The 24916-nt window shown below is 44.5% G+C and overlaps 1 long non-coding RNA gene across 2 annotated transcripts in view; it reads left to right on the top strand.

Annotated features, from left to right (window-relative positions):
* The first annotated feature begins 12653 nt into the window (after positions 1-12653).
* Positions 12654-24916, top strand: part of LOC128108701 (uncharacterized) — a 58474-nt gene continuing 46211 nt past the window's right edge. The window contains exon 1 of one of the 2 annotated variants that reach the window (XR_008217592.1): positions 12654-12756. This is a non-coding gene — a long non-coding RNA (uncharacterized LOC128108701). The remainder of the gene's footprint in view (positions 12757-24916) is intronic. The other variant, XR_008217590.1, reaches the window with a different exon arrangement.

The following is a 24916-nucleotide window of genomic DNA, read 5'->3' as shown; positions in this document are numbered from 1 at the left end:
GAGGTCAAGCCAACAAGAATAAATAACAGTTATGAACATAAACAACATATGGTCATATGTAACAGGATCTCAAAACTCATGAAGCAGAAACTGAACAGAGTAGAAGGGAGAAATAAACAATTCAAAGTAATAACTGTAAACTTTTAGTACTTCACATTCCAAAATAAATAAAACAGCAAGATAGAACATCCACAAGGAAATGGGCGATTTGAGCAACGCCGAGTAGGCCTTTAATCCCAGGACTCAGGAGGCAGTGGCAAGTGGATCTCTGTGACTTGGAAGCCAGCATGGTCTACAGTGAGTTCTAGACCAGCCAGAGTTACGCAGTGAGACCTGCTTTCAAACAAAAACAAGCAGACAAAAGGCCACTTTGAACAACAATGGAACGCACGTTATTCTGTAGTGCTCATAGACCCTCCTCCAGGATAGATAGACCATGTGTTAGGTCAGGAAACAGATCTCAGCAAATATACACACCAAAATCATACAAAGCATATTCTCCAACAACAAAGGAGTAAAATTAGAAAGCAGTAACAGGAGAGAATTGGGAAATTCACAAATATGTGAAAATTAATACAACTCTAATAACTCATGGCTCAAAGCATATCAACATGCCTAAAATTAAATGTAAACAATTGTCAAAACTGTAGGTAAAGGACAGTAAAGAAGGCCCAGTTGATACAATCAGACGGGAGGGAAGATCATTGCTGCCGATCCTGCAGAAGCGGAGGATCTGGTGATAACGGTCACGAGATGGACAGAGCCACGGCCTTGCACAATAGTTGCCTCAGTGAGGACGTCTGCCTGGAGACTGTCTGTCAGTCCTTGAGTGGTGTCCGTGGTGCCTGTCCTTCTGAACGGGTCACTGCTCCAAACAGCTTCCGCCACCTCCTTCATTTTACCCAAATACTCTCTTCTCCCTTCGTGTACTTGAAAACACAGTTCGCCGTGACACAGTGCTGTTTCTAGTTGCACTTCTGAATAAATTAAGTGTATTTGTTTATGTGAACAATTAGTAATCGAAACGATTTTCAACCGAGGGAAGTCTAGGACCAGATGGCTTCACTGGTGAATTCTTCCAAACATTTAAGGAGTAATTGATGGTGGTCCCCAATCTTAATAAGGAGAAGGAAGAGGAGGAGAAATACTTCATAACTCATTCTAAAGACATTATAAGAATTACCCACAGATATCTCTTGTGCACACTTGAAAATCTCAGCAAATTACTTGCAAAAATTGAGCAATATATAAGAAAGATTATACACCACGATGGAAAGTGGATTAAAACTATTTAAAAAATCAGAGTGAGGTGGCTCGGGGGGGTAAAGGCACTTGCTGCAGACCTGCCCATCTGAGTTTGATCCCGAGGACCAGGTGGTAGAAGAAGAGAACCGACCCCCTACCCCACCCGCCAAACGGCCCCCTGTAGGCAAGTTCTATTTCTGCAGTGAGGGATTTGCTCACAGGCCCACATACACAATTAAAAAACGTTAAACGAAATTTAAAACATAATAAAAAGTGCTGGCAAGGATGTGGAAAAACTGGAAACCTCACATATTGCCGGCGGGAATAAAAAAATTCCCTTCAGGGACTATTTTGTTAGTTCCTTCAGAAAGAACTGGAAATATAAACTCACATAAAACTTTGTAGATGAAATTTTCACAATAGCATTTCTTATAATAGCCCCGAACTAGGTGCAACCTAATAGACACCAATGGGTGTCTGGACAGAATTTGTTCCATCTCTACACCAAAGTAATGTCCACAGCAGTCCTGGGTGGGTGAGAGATTGCAGAGATGGAAGTTCAAAGTGAGTCTACATATCCAGGAATTAGGAGAATGGATTTGTTAGAGAATGTCCTGGGCATGGATTTCCAAACCACACACATCAGAATGGCAGAAATAAGTAAGACATGGAAGACCTGAGCTCCCGTTGCTGATGAGAATGTTAAATAACACAGAATGTTAAATAACTTTGTAAAAACGTTTCATCAGGTTAATTTAAACATCTTACCATGGCTCATGACATCCCATAATAGTCACATTCATAGGCCTTAGAGAGAAACAAAACATGTCTGCACAAATATCTGTGCACACGTGCACAGTTGGTTTATTCTCCACAATTCAAAGCTGAAAATCACCTGGATATCCACTAACAGTAACAAGTGAACAAATTGTGGCTCACACAAACAGTGGAATAGTATTTGGAACAAGTAAAATGCTAATATATGTGAAAACAGGGAAATTTCCAACAAGCTGAGTACAAGAACACACACACACACACACACACACACACACACAGAGAGAGAGAGAGAGAGAGAGAGAGAGAGAGAGAGAGAGAGAGAGCGAGCCCATAAACTAGTCCCAGCTTATTTGAGAGTACAGAAAAGAGAAACTTAAGGACATAAAGCATGTCAGTGATTGCCTGGGGTGGAGTGGAATTCATTGGCTGCAAAAGGATGTGAGGAAGTTTTCGGGTGGCTGATCATTCTGTACCTTGAGTGTGGAAACAGGGCACAACTTCATCCAGAAACTCATATATGTGGTTAACTGGATATGCTTTGTGTGTAAATTACGTCTCAATGAAGTCAGGGAGGAAAGGCCTCGAGAACACAGGTCTTCCTTTCTGTCTTCGCTCTTAACCTCCTGTGAGAATCGCTGCCGTGCATTACCTGGCCAGTCCGGTCAGGTCACTCTATTAAAACACAGTATAGGGGCTGGAGAGCTGACTCAGCAGTTCAGAGTCCCACTGCTCTTCCAGGGGACCGGAGTTCAGTCAGCATCATATCAGGCAACTCACAACTACCTGTGTCTCCAGCTGCAGGAGATCCCGTGCCCTCTTAGGGCCCCTAAAGGTACTGAACTTGTGTGGCATAATACAAACATACACATAAATAAAACTAAAAATAAACCTAAGAAAAGGAAGCCATATTACATCATTTATTTGCTCAAAATATAGAATGCTGTAGTATTTGTATGCACATCCATATACTTTCCTTTTTTTGAGACTGGGTCTCTGGTAACTGGGTCTCTGGTCTCTGGCCTCAAACTCTCTGGATTTCCAGGTACTGGCGCTGTAGACACGGGCCATGCCGCCATACCCAGTCTATGGAGTGCTAAGGATAGAACCCATGGCTTCCTGGATGCTAGGCAAGCACTCTGCAACTGAGCTACGCCCCAGCCCCCCCGCCCCCCCCCCCCCCCGTGTATGTGCTGCATATGTTCAATGTTCTTTAAATATCTTTAAACCTCAGTTGATTGAACCCATCATAAACCCTAATACAAAGGGTCAGCTATTTACCATTTAATTTCTAAATATTGGGACCTTTAAAAAAATCTTAGATTTCTAATTTTACTCAAGAAGCTTACTTTGTATGATTTCAGTCTATTCAAATTTATTGAGACGTATTTTATGGTCTGCCATATGGTCTTTCCTGGTGTGTATTTTATGTGCCCTTGAAAACAAGGCTGATTCTGTGTGGTGTTCTGTGAATGTCAATCCTGTAACGATGGGTTGATTGTGCCAGCCATTTCTTCTATACTCTTAATGACTCAGGCAAGACCAACTTGTAAGAGGTTATTAAATCTCTAATTAAAATCTAAATGTTCTATTTCTCTTTAGTTTTTAGCACTTATTGCATAGTGTATTTTGAAACTCTAATTTTGATATACAGTTGTAAAAATCTTTCTTAGAATTACCCCTTTTATTATTATGGAGACGTTCTTTTACTCAGGTGTTTGTCTAAAAGTTTATTTTCGTCTGACATCAATCTACTAATTCTTCTTGTCACATGCTTGCTGTTTGTGTGATCTACTTTTCCTGCCTTTTAATCTAAGCCAGCAGTTCTCAACCTGTGGGTCACGACCCCTTGGGGTTGGGGTCAAATGACCCTTTCACGGGGTCACCTAAGACCATTGAAAACACAGATATTTATGTTATGATGTATTAACAGAAGCAAAATTACAGTTATGAAGTAACACTGGAAATAGTTTTATGGTTGGGGGTCACCACAACATGAGGAGCTGTATTAAAGGTCACAGTGAGCCGGGCGGTGGTGGCGCACGCCTTTAATCCCAGCACTCGGGAGGCAGAGCCAGGCGGATCTCTGTGAGTTCGAGGCCAGCCTGGACTACCAAGTGAGTTCCAGGAAAAGGCGCAAAGCTACACAGAGAAACCCTGTCTCGAAAAATTAAAAAAAAAAAAAAAAAAAAAAAAAAAAGGTCACAGTGTCAGGAAGGTTGAGACGTCAGACCTATAAGCAGTGCTTTTATATATAAAATGTCGTGACTCTCATTTTAGTATGTTTTGATGCCTGTTGGTATCTAATAACTGTTCTAAAATTCAGAACCTTAAAACAACCATCAATCTCTTAAGATCTTTTTGTCGTTAATTGTTTTTTGTTTTTTTGAGACAGGGTCTCTCTACATAGCCTTGGCTGTCCTGGAATTGTCCTCAAATTCAGAGATTTACCTGCCTCTGCCTCCCACGTGCTGAAATTAGAGTTGTGCGCCATTGTGCCCAGCATTATCTCTTAAAAGTCTTTGGTCAAAAATGTTGGCAGCACTTGGATGAGCAGCAGTTGTGGTCTTTTATTGTGGGTCATTGGTGTGGCTTTCGCCATCTATAACAAGAGATGGAAGGTCCAATCAGGAGTCCAGGCAGTTGCCTGGCACCTCAGTGCTTCTCAATGTGGCTCAGGCTTGCTCATCATATGTTGTCCTGAATTTCTTAGATGATGAATCACTTCACACAGTTACCCTGAGTTCACATGACCCCCAGGGTGGCTGATCTCTCATGTGGTGTTCTCTGGGGAGGGAGGCTGTGGCTATTGCTGGAGGATGTGCAGAGATTCTCTTAATAACCAGGTCAGAGTTAGTCTTTTCCTCTAGCCAGCAACTACTTTAGGAATAGACTTGGGGCACAGCCCCAGATAGAGCTGGAAGTAAAATCAGGGCAGCCCCTTGACAAATGTTCCTTAAGACTAAAAAAAACAGCAAAAAGACCCATCCGAAGAGTTCCCCTGAATGCATTTTGTACATGTATGAAATTGCCACAGAACAAACTCAATAGAAGTAAACAATTTAAAAGGAAGGTCTTCCCGGCAGTTGGATCCTACTGTCTACACTTTGCACTGCCCCAAAGAGCCCCAGAGCCTGGATCACCTAAGCCCCGACCTCTGACCTACTGTCCTAAGCTACGTCGCAGCAGCGGATAATTGTCTCCTTTTACCAAGTACTGTGTGGTGTATAGCAGCACAAGTGCCGCTAAATTTGTTCCTTTCTTTTCAGGCCTCCTTGTATGTCTTCACAAAGTGACAGACAGTGAACAATGTTGGCTTTGGTAGCACTGGAAGACCAGGTGTAGTGTTTTAGGGGTGAAGCTAATCACAGGCCACAGACAGACCATTACTAGAGAGTGTGAAGACAGCAAAGGCCTGTGAATAAGACCCTGGCAGGCAAGGGCTCATCCCCTGAGGTCTGCGTGTTTCTGGCTCCCCACTACGACGTCTCTCTCCAACAGTCTTTGAGCACACAGCCAGGGAGGTGAACCTGCTGTCTCCACACTCCAGCTCCCCTAGAACCGTCTTCTTACGGTGTCTCAATTTGATCAGGACCAAGGATGATTGTGTTCTCACAACAAGTGGATTGTGAACTCGGTGTGTTGGGTCAACACGGAGGTTCAATAGCTTCAACAGCTTTCCTTCTTTTCTTCTAAGGAGGTTCCTTTTGACAGAGGCCATTAGTGGACATCCTCTCCATCAGAACTCAACATACAAGATGGGGCTGTCACCATTTTTCTGCTGGGAAAAATTGCTAATTTGGCTTAAAAAGAAATGACTCTTTCAAATGCACAAAGCAGTATTTGATAGTTTTTATTTTTACTTTTTTTTAAAGATTGATTTGCTTTATGTGAGTGAGTGTTTTGCTTGCATGTGTGTCTGTGCACTATGTGCATGCCTGGTGCCCGAGGGGTCAGAGGAGGGTGTGGGATTCCCTGGAACTGGAGTAGAGATGATTGTGAACCACCATGCTGGGTATTGAACGTGGGTCCTCTGTAAGAACAACAGGTGCTCTTAATGGCTGAGGCAGCCTCCAGCCCCCGTTTGGCAGGTTTGAAAAGATGAAAGAAGGAAGTTTTGAAAATCAAAACTAAATGATCACCCGTACAAGGCATTTAAATGCATAGCTATGCAATTTTTGAGCTGTCCTTTCTACGTCAAGCACATTAACAAAGGCAAGCAGAAGCAGTACTTCTGTCGCGATTTCATCCATCAGGACCACTGGAGAGGCGAGGGAGTGTGGGTTTCTCTCAACATTTCCTTTATTTCTGTATCAGGTTTGTAGCAAAGAGGTGGGCTAATGGTGCGGCTCATCAGCAAGATGCTTACCTAGTGGGAGGCCCTGGGTTCTACTCACAACATTGCCCAAACTAATCAAACACCGCCTTCCCTCGTTCTCTCCACAAGTGTCTATTAAGTGATGTGTAAGGTTCCAGTTCAACTACTTAACTGCTAACCCCCTTTTGACAATATATTTATAAGCCTTGGGGTGGATGCTTTCATGGACTAATAGGGATCATTCTAAGGCAACCGCCCAGGAAACGGGCTGCTGCTTCCCAACGCTCTGCAAGATTTTGAAGCACTATTGTCAGAAAATCCAGACAACCCTGAAACTTTTCCCCCGGGTTATCAAGAGTCTGAGACAATTGATGACATTACATCGGTCGTTCATTTGAGATTCGTGGAACCCACGAAAATCAATAGTTTTCCATTATCAGGTCCAGCTGGGTCACTGGTCTGTCAATGAGCTGTTACAATTGCTGTACAGGGGTGAGCCTGACCAGTCAATTGCTGCTGACAAGAGGAAAACATGCTGACAGGCACAGGGACAAGTCAGAACACAGATTTGCACTTCAGTCTGCTATCCGAGGAGATTCAGAGCAAGGCCATTTTCAAGACACAGGGCACACTCCTTGGGAGGTCCGGGGCCAGACTGAGCCCCCTGGTTTGATGGCACAAGCACCTGAGGGCCTGCCCCAGCTCTAGACAAGCAGTGTCCTTAATGACTTAACCTGTAGTCTGTACCTCTGTTAGAAGGTGAGGGGACCAGCCAGAACTGTCCCCAAACAGACCACCACATGGCATCCAGAGCAAGATAGGGGGGAGGGAGGAGCCTTCTACTGCTGATCCCGGGGAAGCTGTGCATATTTTCAGAATGTAAAAACTGAAAAGAGGCGGCTGGAGAGATGCTCATTGGTTAAAGGAAGTGCTTACCATGCAAGCAGGAGGCACTGATCCCAAGCACCTGCGTGAAAAGCCAGGTGTGGGGGTGCACACCCGAAATCCTAGCGCCTGAGCGGTGAAAACAGGAGGCTCATGGGAACTCACTGGCCAGCTTTTCTTTCTGTCTGTTTTTCTTGATAAAGACTGATTTAATTTTGTATGTTTCTGAGTGTTTGGCCGAGTGTAACTATACCATGTGTGTAGTATTTAAGGAGTCCAGAAAATGGTGGTAAGTCCCCAGGGACTGGAGTTTCAGATGGTTGTGAGCTGTCATGTGGGTGCTGGGAACTGAACTTGGGTCCTCTGCAAGAGCAGCCAGTGCTCTTAACTGCTGAGCCATCTCTCCAGCCCCAAGCTATTCTTGATGAATCCATAAACGCCAGGTTCAATATGAAACCTCATCTCAAAAAATAGGGTGGAGAGTGATAGAAGAAGACACCTGAAATCTGGCACCCACATGCACACACACATCTGTGCACACAGGAATCTGTATACATATACCACAGGTACACACAATGATTTTAAAAGGTAAAAGGGAGAAAATGGACCAAGCTAACCTGACTAAGCACCTTGCAAAGGGTGGTTGACTGAGGATAGAGGGTCCTCTAGCATACTGCATAGGCTCTATCTTATTGGATAAGAGAGCATCATCCACACTTTGGTCTCAATAGGAGATATTTAACCAAACTAAACAGCCCTGCCTAATATCTTAATCTACAGCCCTCTGTCTGAAGCAGTGGGTGGTATGATGGCTAGGTGGGTCTTGCCTTGCCTATAATCAGGAAGCGGGACATAGAGTTACCCCCGGGACAATCCCCTGAACTGCCTCATGTAATCAAATGGAGGCATGCCTGCCTAGCCTGCCATGTCACAGGGTTGTAATGAGATGCAAAGTAAGGTCGAGTCAGAGAACTCTGGCTAGTTAAGGGTGTGCACTCATTACAGTTCTGTCGCCGTGATAAAACACCAGGATCAAAAGCAACTTACAGAAGGAAGGGTTGATTGGGGTCTGCAGCTCCAGATGGATAAGAGTCCATAAGTCCAGGGAGAAGGGCAGCAAGGAGCAGGCATGGTGGGAGAAGCAGGAAGCTGACAGCTCACCTCTCAACTGGCATGACACAGAGAGAGTGAGCGGAAGTGGCGTGAGGCTTTTCATCTCAACACTTGCTCCCGAGGACACGCTTCTCTGCCCTGGCTGCACCATCTAAACTTTTCCAAATGGTGCCATTAACTCTGGACCAAGTGTTCAAATGCCTGAGACTATGAGGGCATCAGTCAGTCCACCACAGGGTGTGTGTGTGTGTGTGTGTCTGTCTGTCTGTCATCTCTCTAGAAGCTATCTTGTGATGAAAAATTTCGAAGCAACTGAAAAAAATCTTGTAAATGTGCTATTTAGAGGCTAGATTGATCATTGTCCTTCATTCGTTTAATGTATAAATGAGCTAAAAAAAAAAAAGCCACCATGAATGAAACCTAGAGTTCAGAAGACAGCTCAGAAATCTCAGTGGGCTTTGTACTTCTCCTTAATTCATAGAGGAGAGTATCTAACAGCAGCGGAGGAGACATGCTGTCCGGGATTCAGCACACTGAAGGTCTACCAAAGCAATCGTAGACTTTGGTGTGAAGGCCTCCTCTTATCGTGCTGGTTGACTTTCAGACATCAAACTTTAGGAGCTCCAAAGATAAATATTTTGAATTTGTTTCAATATTATGATTTTTAATTTTCCACTCTTATTAACATCTTTCAACCATTAAAGTACAGCCCCTCGATGCCTGCGGTCCTGGGCTGCACCATTTGGAAGTCAACGTTTACTTGTGTTCTCTCAGGAAAGCTGGTATTCAACTGTGTTACTGAAAGCTGACTAGCCACCCACCCCCACTATGTTCTACCCCCAAAATCATTTTCATTAAATGTGGTTTCTCTTTTTCTTTCTTTCTTTTTTTTTAAAAGGAGTTTTAACAAGAGCAAATTTGCCAGTAATTAGATGAACCAGTCTTATGTCTTCCAGCACTTGGAAGCATGGAATTCACCAGAACCCTCATAGCATTAATTAAAAAGAATTTATGTTTTTTTAATAAAATGCTTCATGTTTTAGCTCCTTTATTCCTGCACCAAATGTGATTATGTGGGGGCTGAAGGGAATTCAGGTTAATATGTTGACACACTTAACAATGCAGGGTCACGCCGCACAATACGCTTCACTGGTTTGGTTCAGTACACGCCCTGACAGGGCCTAATCATCCCGTGCCCTAAAGGCAGAGGGAAAGAGAGGATTTTAATTACTGCTCTGTATGCAAGTTTGCCAGCATTAAATTGAGACATAATTAGGCCTCTGAATTTTAATAATTGTCCTAGCTAATTGGGCAGACAAGTACGTTATGCGGCATGCCGTGATTAGATAATTAGTATTTCCAAATGACAAAATTGGGCTCTTGATTACAAATTCTACATGAAGGGGGAAGGTAGCAGGCAGATCTTTACAAGTCTATTAAGGGAGAGTTTAGCGATGTTGGTAATTTAAAGTTCATTAGGAAGCCACGTTTCACTCTCAGAGCTGGGTGTCTGGGACAAGGGCCTCTGGCCTCCTCTGCCTTCCACTTAAGGCTTTTTCCAAGAATACTGTTCTTTGAGTTCTATTGGCTCTCCCCTCTCCTCCTCTTCCTCCCCCTCCTCCCCGTTACTCTCCCCATTACTCCCCCCACCATTCCCCCATTACTCCCCTCCCCCACCACTACTCCCCCCTCCTCCCACGACCTACCTTGTAAAGCAGTGTGAGTGAACAGCAGGAAAAGAGATCCCAGGATTTGGGAAGAAAGATGTTATTCCAGATTAGGGAGTTTCCACTGTGGCTTTTTCTTGCAAATAGCTGTCTAATTGTTTATTCATTCAACATCCCCCCCTCCAAAAAAGGGGTCATCTCAGCTGACCTGGAACTCACTATGCTAACTCATGGTGGTCCTCCTGCCCCACCTTCCCAACTGCTGGGGTGATAAGTAGGAGCTATCATGCCCAGCTTTCTTTCTTTACCAGAATTTGCTTTTCTCATTTTATCATTATCCCACTAAAATAGTTTTGGGGGAAAAACATCAAAATTTTACTTTTTTTTTCTAGGCAATACATACCTATAATCTTGGCACTGGAAAGGGTGAGGCAGGTGGATGACGTAAGTTGGAGGCCACAAACTCAAGAAAAAAGACCCATCAATAACCGTTATCATTTTAAATTTCTGGTATATTATTGGGGTGAAGGGCATGGGCATTTAAGACTGTCAGGGTTTGGATACCCCCAAAAGCATTATCTCAAAGGCTTGGCCCTGCAGTGGTGATAACAGGTGACTGGCTCCTGAGGGTGGTGGAGGTCTGTACATCCCATAACTGAATAGAGCGTTAGGATGTGGACCCTGGTCAGCAGGCACGCCTTTGAGAAGTACCCCATGGTTTCTTCCTGACCACCATGAGGTGAGCACATTCCCCTGTGATGTCCCAGCCTGGTCTCAGGCCAATAGCAGGTGAGCTCTCTGAACCCTCCGAGGCCGTGCACCAAAAGAAGTCCTTCCTCCCTCATTTTCTGAGGTGTTTGTCAAAGCACTGCAGAGCTAACTAATACAGTCTTCTTTGGAGTCGCGATCATCACTTGGTACATGACCCTTGATTCATGACTTAATCTCTGCCTCTGCTTTATCACTGTCCACAAAGGGAATCTTGTCTGTTAGGATTGTTGATAGGATCAGACGAAATAACTTATAGCAGCTCAGTGTCTGCCAGGGGCTAAGTGTTCAAAAAGTATTAGTAAGGAGTTTAATGCAAATGAAATCGGTAACAATCAATGAAAGGTACAGTATAGAGGTGACGGGACTGGCCTTTTGCTGTGCCAACTTTCAAACAAAACAAAGTCCCTAGTCACACTGTTTCCTGAGAGAGGAATACGGAAACCCCCTTTATGCTGAGGGTGGCCCAGTACCAGCTACCCCTGCAATCCAAATGCCCAACCAGGTTTCCTTTCTACCCAGGCTAGCCCTGCCATGAGAGGTCACAGACACCCAAGAATGTGGCATGCATTCCGCCTCTCCCCCGATGGTGGTGAACTCTGTACAAATATCACCTAGTTACCACAGGGGCAGGTTTCTAGGTGCTCAAGTTTTCTCACAGCCATTAGTTGGTACATTGAAAAATGAAACCCGAGGATTTATAAGAAATCTAAGCAACCCTAGAGCAGTTTTTCAAGCCAAAAGAATATTAATTGGATGCAAACCAGAACCCTTCCAAAAGGTGATTATAGTTGGGTTCTGGATGACTGCTGGAAAGTTTTTTGAGGGAAATTCAGAGTTCATGGATGTATACTTCTGACAATTCAAAATGAAATAAGGAAAACAGCGCTATCTCCATGGTTTGGTCCAGTGCAGACAGCCCACCAGACTGACCCAGCATTTCTTATGATTTTCCAGAACTGTTTGCCATGGTTGTTTATGAGTGACGGAGAAGGAGTTCCGGTGGATTCCAATTCAGAGTACAATGTTTCCCTCAGTGGGTACTCTACATCGCCCTGACAGCATCCCCACAGTACCCTGAGGCCTGAGGAAGAGGGGACATTTGTGGTTGGAACGCAAGTGTCCCTTGGACAGAGCCTAGGGGGTGGGAGGGAACGCGAAGAATAATCCTCATGCCTGGTCTGTGTGTGCACAGTAGGGAAATCTCTCCTCTGGGGACTACCATTCGCCTAGTTCCAGCCCCACTGCTCCCGGGGTGGTGTGTGTCTGAGAGAAGTCGGTGCGGAGCCCTGCTGCTGCTGCTCTTTCCAGTTGCCAAGAGAAGCATCACTAGGGGAGGGAGGGATAACTGTCATAAGGATTTTTCTCCCCTGCCACACAATGCCGAAGCTTCTCTCCCTCTCTCTCTCTCTCTCTTTTTTTTTGAAGAAGTGCGTTTGTGACTGATCGCTCAACACCTTGTTGGTTCTGATTGCAGAAAACACACCTTATAAATATATGATAACCATCCTGTAATAGAGAGTGTGACAATTTACTTCACAGTGCGTTTCGGGCTGCTAATTGATCGTTTCAGTCCAGGGACGATTTGGAATAAATTATAGCCATCAAAAGGATATCACAGCTCATTTTGGTGGAAGGCTTTCCACGTCGCTTCGCGTTCATCTCCGGAAGAGGGCCGATTACACCCGGCGGGCTGAGAAGCAGGGAGGGAGAGGCCGCGGCGCGGAGGCGGCTGGTGGGCGGGGTCTGGGCCGTGAGGGGGCGGGGCCGGGGGCGGGGCCGGGGAGAGGGCGGGGCGCGGCTGGCCGGGTCCGCGCGCGCCCGCTGCAGCTCCGCGGCCCGACAGTAGAGGCCTCCCTTCCGAGGAGGCGGCGCAGGCTGAGCTCGGCTGCCCGGCGAGGTCCCCGCACCGCCGGCCGGGCGCGGTGTTCCCCGGCCGCTGTCTCCCGCTGCGGGCGGCGGCGGCGGCGGCGGCGGGCGTCGGAGGTGAGCGTGGCCCCCGGGGCCCTGCTTGGGGCGGGTGCTCGCGCGCGGGGCTCGCCTACCCTCAGCCCCGCGCGCGATCGGGGGAGCAGGGCGTCGCGGACGCCGGCTCGCGGGCGGGAAAGCGCGTGGGGCGAGCGCCGCCTCGGGAGCGCCGGGCCCTCAGCCGCCTCCGGGAGCCGCCCGGGTCGGCCCGGCCCGAACCACGGCCCCCTGCGCCTCGGGCGCTTGACCCCGGCCACCCCGGGGTGTGCGGCCCTCGCCCTCGCCCACCGCGGGGTCGCCGCCACCTGAGCCACCCCAGCTCGCGTGTGTGCCATTATATGGGGATGGTGGTGGAGCAGACAGACCCGGAGGCCGACCTGCCGGGTGGGGTTGGAGTTGGGGAAACCGTGCTGTCCTCCTCCGGGTCGCGAACCCTCGACGGTCCCCAGCCCCGCCCAGGAGGCGCTCCGCAAGGCCCCCAACCGGCCGGCCCTCTTACCAGGTGCTCGGTGTTGTTCTGTTGTTGGATACTGTCATGCTAACCCAGAATGTCACTCTAGGACAAAGACGTTTCTGTGGTGACTCTGACAGCAATCATCATACCAAGCTATTATGAAAGGTGATATCAGTGCGTTCTGGAAAGACCGACAATATATGAACCAGTTCTTGACACAGAATCTCCTAAGGAAACATCTGAAGCTATCAGTAAGAGGCATTTTAATTCACACACTAAAAATATTTTGTGCTTGGTTGACATCTTTCAAAATGTTGAAGTAGGAACAGTTACCATTTTGTGGGTACCCACAACAGCCCCGTAGGAAGGAGGCTTTCTCTTGTTCTACCGTTTGTATAAAGTAAGGAGCAAGCAGATACAGCGTTATGGGACCCTTAAATAGTCCACAGGAAGTTAATGGGAGTCCAGGAGACCAAATGTTTTCTAAAACTGGAATAACTGGAAAAGTCAAACTCAAACTTAAATGCTTTAGCTTGACATGTGGTTGTCAGGGTGGTATTTCCATGGACCAAATCCTGGGGAACGCCAGTTGTGGGGGTTAGTTTTACAGTTAACTCCATGTACACTGACCACGATACGTTTATTTTCCTTTTCCTCCATCTGTGCTATTCTTAAGTGTCATTACTTATTGTCACAGGCACTCTACTCAACTTTGCCAGTGAGCAGGATCACTATCAGCACTTAATAATTGTTAAAATGTAACATTATTTCCTGGTTACAAAAGACAAGGAATATTATTATTAAAGAGATAAGACTGTGATCTTTTATTTATACCAAGGGAATAAAGCATATTGAGAATCAGAAAACTTTCTCTAACTTTTGTCGTCACAGTACCACAACTTTTGCTTCCTCAAACTTTGTAGACAAAGTTTAAAAGACTTGCATGGCTTAAGGGCTTATAATATTCCTTTAGCTATTTTAGAATTCAGTTTTCCTAAAAGTTGTTCCTTATATGGTGTGGTGGATTACTTAGCTATATATAAATGAAAGCTCTAAATTTTTAGTTAAATTGAAGCCACTTATCTTTGTTTTTTTAGCCCCAAGTCCAAATAAGAATTGCATTCAACGAAGTCACTCAAACAAAACACACCCTAAGTAGTCATGCGCACATGGTTAAAGTTAACTGTTTTCACAGAAATAGGGAACACATTCAGTATATTAACTCCAGTGATTTGTAGTTATAGTTTTTCTTGGATAATGCTTGAAATCATTCTAAACAGAAACTTCATCCTTGAATATCAAAACATTTTGTGTGAAATCTGAAAGATGCACTTAATGTAAAATTTTGTTAAGTTCAATAATGAAAGAAGTTAGTAATAATTTTATTCCTAATACTGTGCTGTAGTGCTGAAAATCTGCAACTAAGATATGACTGTAAACTGTCTGTATTTTAACAACTATACCAGAACCTACACACATAGTTTGGTGTGTTCTTATTCACCTAACTACCTTAGAAGCCTGTCATGTTAAAACGATGCTTCTGTCACTGAACATCTCTTGCAGCTCTCATTAGGTGCTGTTTTTGGCACCCATAAACACATCTTGTTTTAAAAGACTTGGAAAAGTCGTTTCTTCCTTTAGTGCCTGAAGGAGACAGTGTATGACCAAACCAGAGTAGTGTTGTTTGAGTTCAAAACAAACTGAAAGACAAGTGGATTGCTTTCTTGGGTGGTTTTTAAATTAGTTCTACAGTTAGTTTACCAATATCGTTTGAAGAATGGCATCATCATTGGAATAAGAGTAGTTACCAAGGGACAGTTTGAAGAGAAGTACTCATTTGGAATTATAAATTGTCTTTAACTGTCAATGAATTATTCATTTAAGAGTCATGTACATGTGTAGCAGTACGTTGGTATATACTTTGGAGACAGATTACTTCAGAAAGCTATATTATGAAGATTTTGGTTGGGCCAGATGTAGTTGACACACACCTATAACCCTAGTACTTTAGAGGCAGAACAGTGGATCTATGTGAGTTTGGGTCTAGCCTGGTCTATATAGTGAGCTCTTGGATACAAAATGAGAGCCTGTCTAAAAAAATAGAAAATAAAATAAGTGAAAAAGACTTTGGTTGGTTGATTTTGGATTTTTATGAGAGTTTGTAATTCTGGCATGATTTTTAAAACTATAATATGTGGTTGACTTTTTTTTAATCATGATCTAATGGCTAAAATAGGGTTGCACGTTACACCTAATTGGTGTTCTACGTTCCTTGAACTATAAAAGAACAAGAGTAAAAAATTCCTCAGTCATCCTTAGACTATAAGTAGATCTAAACTGTGAGTTAAATCATTTGCAATTTTTAAGTTTGTTATGAATAAAAAGCATAAAGTACATATGTAGTAATAACTATATATTGTTGTAAATAATCACATCCTACCTACTACAAAAACCCCAGAAGCATGAGACTCCTAATCTATTGAACTAAACCCTTAGGATATTCCAGGCCAGAATGTGGTAGAAGGGGTGGAGGATAGCAGAGGAAGAGAAGAGGTGGATGTAAGAGCTTTGAAGTAGTTTAATTCTTTTGAAGGAAGGACTTAGAATTGCTTTCCCAAACCCCAGAAAAAAATTTAGAAGTTGTATAAATAATTCATGTTCAACTCCAACTAAGACTGGAAAATCAAGAAAAGCATAATAATATAGTTAGAAGAAAAAATATAATTAGCTGAGTAAGAATTTTTACAAGAGTCCAGGCCTTGTACTTTCAGTATTATAGAGAGGGCTATGAGCTTATGAATGAATAGTACCAATACAGTGACTTAGTCACTGTTCTTTTGTTGTGGTGACCATGACCAAGGCAACTTACAAAAGGAAACATTAAAGTCAGGGCTCTCCTACGGTTTTGGAAGTTTAGTTCATGATCATCTTGGTGATGAGCATGGCAGGCAGGCAGGTAGCTTAGTTCTGGAGCAGTAGCTGAGAGTTACATCTGATGAGAAAGTTGCAGGCCAAGATAGAGGTGGGGGGTGGGAGGGACGACTGGGCCTGGTATGGACTTTTGAAACCTCAGAGCCCATCCTCAATGACACACCTCCTCCAACTAGGCCACACCTCCTAATCCATCCCAAACAGTTCCACTAACTGGGGACCAGGTATTCACACATATGAGACTGTGGGGACCATTCTTACCCAAACCACCACACCCAGTGATCAGGGGAGGTGGAGGCCACTGGACCAGATGAGGGGACTTTTCTGCTTAAACAAAGTGTTGCAGATGTTGTCGCTCTTACACCTGGGAAGACCAGCCACAGAGAAAGAAGGATGAGGAAGTGCCCAAAGTCAGATGGAGCTGAAGATTCACCAAATTTGAATTAGGCAAAACTAATGTCCTTAGTTCAGCTACATGTAAAATTCGGAACTTTTATTCATGTCTGCTATGGTAAACTTTGATATGGGAATGGACCACCCCAGTCCATGTAGCAGGATTGTGTACCTGATAGGCCAGTGAATAAGGTACACAGAGGCAATTCTGTATTTTCTTTCTGTGGAATGTCCGTGTGCTGTTTGCCCATTAGAGCCTTCATTAGCAGTGAAGGGGAAGAACTGGTCCCCAACCCTATACGGGAGGTGTGAGATCTTGGCTTTCCTTTTCAGATACCCTGAGAATGATGTCTGCTTTTTCTTCTAGATTTAAGAGTCAACCAGATGCTTTTAAATATTAAATCTTGTACATTCTATAGCTTCATAGGTAAGGTGAGTGGTAAGGTAATAAGTAAACTTGGTAGGCAGAGCTTGAAATCCGTCTCTTTCACATAGAGAAGTTACTGGCTTTAAGTTTACAAGATCGACATGTAGACCATAAATATAGAATAAGTGAGCCTAAGAACTGCAAAATCCCAGGTGAAAGAAAGCCCTGGTTCAGCAGTGGAGACTGGGCGTACCATGTCCCAGTTCTAATACTAGAGGCATATTTTGATTATCCTGAAAGACAAAATGTGAATAGTAGTAATATTCATTGTCTATTCCTCCTGTGAGAGGAAGTGAACAGAACTACTTTTTATTTATTAAGTGCTATGGATGTGCAGAATTTTGTGTGCTGAAACAGTCTTTGTAAGTCGAGGTAAGGCTTGTTGACTCAAATTACCCAGGTCTTTCAAACAAAATATGAATGAAGATGGAACATCCTTAGGAACTTGGGAGAATAGACTAATTTTATCAAGGACTCTAGAGACAAGTGCTAATACAGGATAGTCAGTATGCTTCCTTTCTCGGATTCACAAGTACCTTGCCATATGGAGAGAGTGCTGTTTGTTTGCGTTTTGTACATTTTCTAAAGACCTGCTACACATAAGGAAACCAAAGCTTCCTTAATACCTTCAGTCCAGACCTGCAGCAGCGGTGCCGCAGGGACAGTCTCCTTTAGAGGGCTGTCCCGTCCGAACGTCTCGATCTTGTTCTTTTATTTTCCTCAACACCTCTTTCAAACCCCACTGCCACACCCTGATGTGGAGAACAAGAAGCTGGCCTGAGTGCCACACATTGCCTCAGGTGACTACCTGTGAACATTTATCATCATTCTTCCCACAACAACCTGTTCGTGCTACAGAGATAAGAGTTTCATTTACAAACAGACTAACAAGATGTTAGCACATGCTTGTAATTCCAGCATCTAGAACAGAGGATCATGAGTTCAAGGCCAGCCTTGGCTACATGTAGCAAGCTTTCTTGTCAGACTACCTTTGGACCGCCAGCCTTCAAATAATGACCCGGAGACTATTAATGATGAAAGTTTGTCGTTTAGCTTAGGCTTGTCACCAACTTGCTCTTATAACTCTAATTAACCTGTGTCTATTAATCTACGTTCTGCCATATGGCTCTCTTACCTCTGCTCTGTACTGTATGTCCAACTTCTTCAGAGTCTCACTGCGCCTTCCTGGTGTAATCTGTGAGCCTAGATTCCTCCTCCTCTTCCTCTCTCCCTGGAAGCCTGCCTAGCTATTGGCCATTCAGCTTTTTATTAAACCAGTCACAGTGACATGTCTTCACACAATGTAAACAAATATTCCACAGCAGCTACCTACCAAGTTAAAGTCAAGCATGGACTCCGTGAGACCTTGTCTTAAAAACAAATTGTAACAAAACCAACCCCCCACAATATGTTTACCTTTTGTTCTCATTTTCTCTGATTTTCCTCTGGGTACTGAGAAGACACCAAAGATGCAGTGTGAAGAGTTGCTTCCCCCTGTTTCATAGAAATAGCAGTACAGATCTAGGAGGATCTAGGAGGATCTGTGGTTCCAACATGGAGCTGGGTTCCTAGAAAAGCAGGGAGAATGGAATGTCCTAATCTATACTCACCCTCCTGATATGAGCTTCAGGATCTAACCTACCGCAGAATAAAGGCAGCACCCGTTCTCAGAGTTCAAACAGTAGCATGTCATTAGTTCACACTGTATGGTACGTCTGAGCCAGTACAGTGTAGTAACTGCAGAAAGGGAGCATTCAGATGCTCTGTGTTTGAATGTTAAATTTTCTACACTCCAGCTGAATGGCCTCAGTGGATTTCTTCTCTTTTTCTTTTCGTTTTAATTATCATTTTGTTTTGTTTTGTTTGTATGGTTGTTTTGCTTGCTATGTGTGTCTGTGCACCACATGTGGCCTGCTGCCCATGGAGGCCAGAAGAAGGTGTCAGTTCCCCTGGAACTGGAGTTGTAAATGATGATGAGCTGCCATGCAGGTGCTGGGAATTGAACCCAGGTCCTTTGGAAGAGCAGTCAGTACTCTAAACCACTGAGCCATCTCTCCAGCCCTTTGGTGATTTTCTTAATCTCTTTGAGCCTCACTTTGTCTACAAAATGGTAATAATGGCAGTATGTACTTTTAAGTGAATGATTGGCAAAAGAACTGTAATAAGCTTTAGCGAGTAGGAGAGCTATCTCACAAATATCAAAGTCTCCTCTTCAGGAAACTTACGCTGTGGTTGGAGGAATCTATTTAAAAGAAAAATCGACAATTCGGGCAGAACGTTGTGGTGCCAAACGATTTCTTGTAGATATTGAAGAAGTCGGCACTTGGCCGGAGAGCAGAGTGATAGCCCCAGGTGTCAAGACAGATCTGGGACTGTGTCTGAGTTTGTGGGTGGGTGGAGCTCGGCTTTGTAGGGTGGGAGTGAGAAGATACTGTAGATTGCGACCAGAAGGGATGGTCAGAACAAAGTACAGCAGAAGTGGGAGAGCATGCCAGAGTGGAAAGCACGAGCTCTTAAACCAGATTCGTCATCCAGACTCCTGTGCTGAGACCTTGACTCCCTGAGCTCCGTTCCTAAAACCTTAAAGTGGCTGTAGTTGTGCTCACCCCATTAAACTGAAGGGGTTAGAGGAGAGAGTGTTTGGGAATAGTAACACGGTGCCTGGTACCTTCAGTAAACTAATGTCTGTGATGCTTCCAAGGGACAAGGAGAGCTGCTCTCTTTAAAAAGCTGCATTGCCTCCTCTAGGAACGTAGTGGAAGATCGTAAGGGATGGGAGCGGGCTTGAGGCCGACTTACAGATCCAGAGCTGTGAATAGCCCGTTAGAACCATCAGTGATTTCAAGTAAAGGAAGTTTGGGATGTTTGTCTCGGCATTCAGAAGAGTGTCAGGGAAAGGAAGGGGTTCATCCCGGATGTGTGTGGTCAGTGCCTAGAAGGGTAGTGTCGGGGTTTCCACACTGTAAACTGCTGTGCTGCAGAGGCCCACAATGTGTTGTAAGGGACAGTAGGGTAGCTTTGTGACGTGGAAAGTTGAGCTTCCTTGGTATCTAGGCACTCACTATAGCAGGTAAAAGTTTCTGATTCCAGATAAACTTTCAGCTTTTAAAACAACCCTTTAAAAAGCCCTTCTGCGTTCAGACTGAGTCTGAGCACCTTAGCTTCTGAGAAGACAGAGAAGTCAGCTGTAGTAGTCGGGAGTTGAAGGTTAGTGTTGCTATAAAAGATACATCAGGATAAATGGGGAAGGACCCAACTTGGCATCTTTGATGAATTTATTTCGTGTTAATTTAATTGGGTGATAAAAATCCCATTCTCTCTCAGGAGTTAAGAAATGATTTAATTAAAAACACACACCCAGGAAATAGGGGTTCTAATGTAATTCATTTTTATTGTGTCTTGCTCTCTCCTTACTGTTTTGTTTTGTGTCCATACTAGTTCTGTAGTGAGAAGACAAGGCAGATAATTATATTTCTAAAGAAAATTGCGCTGATTATACAGACTTCAGTTTTTAAAGTATTAGGAAATCCTAACTGCGGTTAATAGGAAAGAATGGCCTGACCTTCTGCTGATTACCTGGCCTTTGCCGGCCTCTCATTTAGCTGCAAGGGCAGCAGCGTGCTGGTACCTTGGCCTCAGGCTCTGAGGTACCTGAATGGTGCCTTGGGAATGTGTGTGAAGGGCATTCTGTGCAGAGGTTGACAAACACTGGAAGGAGGTAAGTGACAAGGAAATAGAGACTTTGAGGTCAGAGGCAAACCAAGCTGGCTTAGTCCTGTTGCTGCTGGGCAAGGGCAAGGGGGTGGGCTTGAGACCCCATCTTCTGAGTTTGGTGAAGTCACCTGCTGGGGTGGGGCAGAGGAAGAGCAAGCAGGAGGTGTGTCCAGCTCTTCCTGCCCCTCACTCATCTGGAGACACAAAGCTGTGAGAGCCCTGACCCAAGGGAGGAAGGGGGAGACAGCAAAAGACTCCCTACTTTTTAATGGAAGATTTTATGAGGATATATTGATTTTGGATTTCTGACATCCATGCCCCCATAACAGATCATCCAGAATAGTCCCTGGATAGAACCTTGGGCAGAGACAGACAGCATTGGGAAGAGGGTCTTCAGGGGCTTGTGGCATTAATTTGGCTGAAGGGGCTTCATCAGAAGCCAGCCTCATTTCTATTGTGGACAGCTGGCCTTGGAGAAGGCCTCCATGCAGATTGCAGTCTTGCTCTTTCTTACAGCCTTTGCATTCTGCTTCGGAGGGGGACCTTTTTCTCTCCCTGCCCCCCTTTCAATTAAATGAATTAATTACCAGGCGTTTAACTTTTTGCCAGACTCTTTCATTATACCCAGAGTTGTTGCTGAGTGGCAAAGGGAAGTAATAACATTCGCAGTGAGGGGCAAATCCTGTTAATGAACAAATTAAAGTTCAAACAGTGATCCAAGTTCACAACCTCTCCGTGGCGTTCCTCTTTAATAAGAGTTATACATGTTACTTTCCTAGCTCTTTTCTCCTTTTTATTACTTTTTAAGCTTTTCATCAATACTGCTGGGGCATATTTGAGGCTCCCAACCTTCTAGCCCTGACAATGACTCCAGCAGTTATAATCCTGTCTTAATTTGGCAACTTTTGTAAAACACATAAAGGGCTCAGGGTCACCTTTGGTCACCAAGGCCCTGGGATCCTGTAGCTTCTACCTCTTGCCAGGACTGTGGGTTGCGTGGGCCACTCTTCTAGTATTTCACACACACACACACACACACACACACACACACACACACACACACACACACACACCAACAGTCAGGCTCAAATGACTTAATCCCTCCACCACCACCCCATCACCCAATCTCCCACAGCCATTAGTGATCAGCACACTAGGGGAAGAGCTCCTGTTTCTCTGGTCTCATCTCCAGCTGTCCTCTCCTCTCAGGCGGTGGACATGCTGTAGGGAGGGGAATATGGGAAGGGAGGAAGGCAGGCTCTGAACTACAAGTTAGAAACCTGTATAGGGGACCAGATTGAGGTTGAAAAGATGCCTAAACATTCCCTACCACATGCTTCTGGCCACAACAGTGGCACCTGCTTGCTCTTCCAGACCCTGGTCTCTTTAGTCCTGGAAGAAAAGCCTGGGAAGGGTCTGGTGTCCATCTACTTCTCCCTTCTCTATTTTGTGTGTGTGTGTGTGTGTGTGTGTGTGTGTGTGCTGTGGATTGCGTGGAGGTCCTTTCCACCTCAGTGCCCGGCTTCTCACCACCATCCCCTGAGTGTGGCTAGATATAATCACCATGACAACTGCAATCTAGGAGCATACACATAATAGAGATGAAATAGACAAAAGATTAGCATGCCATGAAAAGTACAATAAGTTTCTTATTTAGCATTTAGATAACTGTCTTTCCTTCGGAGCAAGCTTCAAAGTTGAAGCCAGTTTAGACCAAGAGGATTAATTCTCTCTCCTGCATGCTTCATTGAATCTCTCATTACCAAACTTTGTCTGTATTGATGTAAGATTTGATTGAAGATTAGAGCATTTAGCAAATCTTGCTTTTCTGCATGTATCAGGTCCTTTCAAGCACAGATCGTGGTGCCCAGTGGTCAATACCCTTACTTTTATCCAGTGTCTGCTTCATTTAAACTTAATCAACTCCATCAATGAACTGGAACAGGGAAACGTCCCTGTGGTAAGAATGTTGTGCTTTTGTGGGATAATTCTTTGCTCTTTCCAGATCTGTTGGCATTAAACCTAAAATTGCACTATGATGAACTTTTTTTTAATCAATATGATAATGACAATTGGGCCTGAACACTGTGGTAGGAGTTATCACAGAGCAGGATCTGGCCCCCATTACCAAAACAACTTGTGGTCTGCAGTAGTCTGACTCCTTTTGTGTGGTTTTAATGCCTTTTCTTTTCTGACATTGAATATTGCTCAAGCTAGAAAATGATACATCTTTGTAGGGAAGGCTCATATGTCACAGCCAGAAAGTGAAGCAGACCGATTGGCTGTGTGAATTATCTGACTTGCTGCAGTGAATTATTTGCACTGTTTCCCTACCTAGTCAACAAGTTCCTAAGGTATAGTGGAGATCAATCAAAACTGACAGCCTTCGTGTGAAGGCTTTACTGTGTAAATCTGGTGCACTCGTCCTAGCCATGCCGGCCCTGGCATCTGTATATCATTTTTATACTGCTACCAGTAGAGCAATTTCAAAAGTATTTGCAAGGAAAATGCGTGTCCCCATCTGTTCCTGGAAGCATAAATGTGCCACCTTCAGAGGGTTTTCACTGGTAATCATATCTTTAATGATCAACAGACTAGTGATATATACCTTTCCATAAAATGGGGTTTTCTTCACTTTATTGTGATTGGCTAGAATAAACAGCTTTTCCATATGTTAGGGAGATAAAATATAAGATTAGCAGAAGTCGTTTGTTGGATAGTAAACAAAAGAAACAATTCATTCCAAGTAATCTTTGAAAAGAAGCAACGACAAAATTAAGTTGCAATAACAGAGCATCTGAGGCCCCACGTCAGGGAAACAGACCTTGTTCTTTCTTGGAAAAGGAGCCGTTTAAGGGCAGAAATGCGGAGGCTTCTAGGAGGCTCTGGTGGCTTACTGTGGAGCCAGGGGAGGGAGAGAAGGGATGAGGGAAGAGACTGCAGTCCTATTTGTTTGCTCTGTCTCTCTTGCAAAGGTCTATTTCTCACCCTCCTGTTTCTCCCTCCACTGCTTTTTAGCATCTCCCCCCCCCCCAGCATCCTGCGTAAGCTTGTGGGGGTGTTCAGGAGGATGCTACCCTCGTGACTTTCTCTTCAGGTCTTTTAGAGAAATGGGGGTGGTTTGTACACTTTAAAATAAAATAATGTTTCCTGCGATGGAGATTTCTCTTCTGCCACAGAAAAGGAGGGCAGGAGCTTTGGGACCTGGTGGAGATCTCCCAGGAAAGGCCAGCTCTAGTTATCCACCCCACCTGTACAGGTCACAGTCTACAGATGCATCTGGGGGTTGACACATTCCCTTCCCTCATCCCACGCACCTCAGCTCTAACTTCACAGCACAGGACCAGGGGCCTCTTTCCTGATGCAGCCCCATCAGCTTTGGGGAGCCACTTTGGCCAAATCTGAGATCTTTTCCCTAGTGACGACCTGCCAGAAGCCTCCAATTCCATTTTGTCTCAAGAAGCAGGAGAGAATTGTTAGTTATAAGGCAGCAGGATTTCAACAATGCCCCAACCTTCATGCTCTTCAGAAAGCAGGTATAAACTGTGTGGACTTGTTTTCCTACAAATAAGAGTTGAGAAGCAAGGGGGCCGTTCCCTACCAGCACAGAGCACAGACCCAGCCACTGGCTTATGGTTATGTGTCCTTTCCTGGTATGTATCATTACAGGCTTTTTTCCTTAGGATGGGGAGGAGGAGCAGGGAACTACATCCTGTCCGTCTACCCTTTCCATTCCACAGGATTCCTTGCTCTCCTTAAAGGGCGCTTTCATCGCAACAGGAGTGTGCAGCAGGAATGTGAGCGTAGTCTGCAGGCAGGCCCCAGGACTGCATCAAGTCCCTGCCAGCATCTTGCCCCTGACATGTTTGACTTCAGACCCCAATAAAGCTTAGGAACAGCCAGAAGATGGTAGAAAAGCATTGTATCCAAGACTATCACCAGAGGATGACGTAAGCCATAGTGTCGAGATTTGCCTTTTAAATTTTCTCCTAATTTTAGGCTGGATTACATGTAAACAGACAAATTTAGAAGTTCAGAGTGACAAATAAATTGTAATTTGCTTGACTTTGGCCAAGTTTATTCTAGTGCCGCACTTAAAACTAAGAGAAAGGGAATCATGCCTGCTTTCACATGGCCTTTTGATAGAGTGTAGGTTTTCCATGAATTTGCTTGCAACAGAGAAAATTATGCCGCGCATTGTATGTGAAATGTAGTCTGCATCCCTTGAAGAAACTGAGCTTCCTTGTTTCTCTATATTT

The sequence above is a fragment of the Peromyscus californicus genome, unplaced genomic scaffold (genome assembly GCF_007827085.1).
Source record: "Peromyscus californicus insignis strain IS unplaced genomic scaffold, ASM782708v3 Scaffold_13__1_contigs__length_99412109, whole genome shotgun sequence".
In the NCBI taxonomy this organism is placed as follows: domain Eukaryota; kingdom Metazoa; phylum Chordata; class Mammalia; order Rodentia; family Cricetidae; genus Peromyscus; species Peromyscus californicus.
Note: the sequence above shows the minus strand (reverse complement) of the source record. Positions and strands in the feature narration are given on the sequence as shown.